The sequence below is a fragment of the Festucalex cinctus genome, chromosome 2, assembly GCF_051991245.1.
Source record: "Festucalex cinctus isolate MCC-2025b chromosome 2, RoL_Fcin_1.0, whole genome shotgun sequence".
Taxonomy (NCBI): Eukaryota; Metazoa; Chordata; class Actinopteri; order Syngnathiformes; family Syngnathidae; genus Festucalex; species Festucalex cinctus.
Window position 1 is genome coordinate 33515064 of NC_135412.1, and position 2491 is coordinate 33517554.

Genomic DNA, 2491 nt, shown 5'->3' on the forward strand with positions numbered 1-2491 from the left:
TGATGTTTCTAAATAAGAAAAAAATGTCCCTCACAACTTTTCTTTAAGTATTTTCACAAATATAAAACAGACAATAGCCATTGATCTATTTAACATTTCACCTAAATGTAATTCAGTACAGTATAGTTTACTTGCTGGTTGAATATGCAAGAAAACCAAGATGGTTGTTTGTGGGAACAAAATAGCTTCAGTCCGCCATTAGCTTCACTTCTGGCACCAATTCCAAAATTCCACAGGCAGCTGAAAAATTGCTACCTGGTGCTTGAAGCAGTAAGCAGGCCATAAACGAGATCACCCATCCTTTCTTTGCTTACAGTACCGGTACTTTCTCAACACCACTACAATTGCTGTTTCAAGGAAATTGCTCAACAGGCTATAAACTTAAAAAAGAAATACACTTTCAATTCAATTTTAGAGGAAAAACTTAAAAATGCAATTCAGTTTTCAGTACTGCCATCAAACTGGGATATTATTGTTCCCCCAAAATTTATGTTAATACCTTGTTCATCACAAAATTGGGAGAAACTTTCCATTGCAATTAATTGGAATTTATTGGTAATTAATTGGAATTTATGTATCAATCTTAACCATTTACAGAATGTCGTATTTTTGAAATTTAATGGAAAACACTTGTGTCTTTTGTTCACATTAAAATACACAGGCAGGCTCAACAAGTTTACCTTAACTTCTCAATCAGGACACAGAGTCTAAGAAGGAAAGAGAAGAAGAAGAAGAAGAAGAAGAAGACGGCTGTCTTGCTTTCCAAATCCACACACGGGCAAGTTTTCACGCTTTTGCCAGCTGTGAGCTGCTCTTCCTCCTTTGGTTGTTGCAATAATGCTGACCTATGTACAATAAGAATTGTACTTTTGTGCAATATCTTTTCTTTCATGTAACGTGCATTTAGTTTACTATTCTGTGTGCATGTACTAAATGTTAATACATTTCATGCATTAAACATATCTTATTTTTGTACTTAGTTGATTTGATTGCATTAGCAATAAATATTTTTATATGAAGGCACCAAGGAGTAGCAACTTCAAATTTCACTGTATTATATACAGTCCAGTGACATTATAGGCAATTCTGAGTCTGTTGTTGTTGTGTTAATAAATGTGAAAATAGTTTTGGTTTGTTGCTGAATAATAACTTGGCTCCATGTCAAGCACTCAATCTCATTGGTATTGAATTGCTTGCGGATTAAGGATAGTCAATAATTTTTATCCAGTCCAAGTATTTGAGATCTATATTAAGTTTTGGGCTTCAATTTTAAAACTGCTCCGTCTCTTTGGCTTGCGCTGAAAAAAAAGGTCAATAATGAAACACATGTATTACCTTTGGCAGCAATTTGCATCATATTGATAGCATCCACACCTTTTTATTTCACGTTAATTTGAATTTTTAGGCGGTAAGTGTCATTGTTACAGCACCAATATATTCAAGATTATGGTCAAATAAGGATTTGAACACTCTTGATAAAGCAATGAAAGACTTATAACTCATTTTACAGTATTGGATTAGGCATTGTGTATAAAGAATAAAAGTGCTAATATCTCTGGCATCGTATTCCCTGAATTCTCCCTGAACATACAGTGGTGAACACCATTATCCTGGTTACTCGATTGTGATGACGTATCCCGTGCGTAAATAATAGCTGCCGTCGTTCACTTGAATGGGAGTTAGCTGACGTAATGGGCAAGAAAAGACTGTCTTCTATCCCAAACACTGTGCCAATTTTGTTCAGAGTAAAATCCTCAGCATGTCTGGTTTCATGTCATTCCGTGTGGGGGTGGAGCAGTGGGGTGTGGCCTCCTAATGTGGACTAAAGTGTGCTTAGCACACAACATGTAGCATGGTCTGAAAGAGTAAAAGTCACCCGGATGTTTACCGTCCATTTTAGGGACCGTCCACAATTTACATTTCTAGAGTGAACAATGTCAATGGTGACTTGACTGGTAATTTGAGCCCCTGTAACACGCAACTTGCAGACGGTCCCCAACTTCGACTCGCTATGAGCTGGCCGGCTGAACGTGTCCTCCTTTCATCTTCACTTTCGGCTGGACACAAATGTTTGGCGAGTCCTCCATGGCTGTACTGCTTTTGAAGAAGTGCTTTGCTATAAGGCGTAATTCCACCGTTGATGTCTGCCGTGGGATGCAATAATTGCTTGTGAGTCTCTTTGTTGTCACTGGCAGCCATGTCATTCAATGTGTATTTTACGCACGCGATCCGTCACGATGATCACGTAACTGTCCAAAATGGCCGATACTGTACTTAATGCAAAAATATTAATAACAAGTACTATAAAATCATAATCGCTCAATATCAATTGACACCATTTTCAGGGAAGTGTTGAAAAGTGTCCTTAATCTTTGTCCTACCACCATTTTTTTTCAGTCCCGTCTTTTTTGGATGCAGATAATTTCTGTTTTTGTGGTATTGCTTCTTCTTTTTTAAATTCTAGTGAAAACAAAAAAATAATAAAAACAAA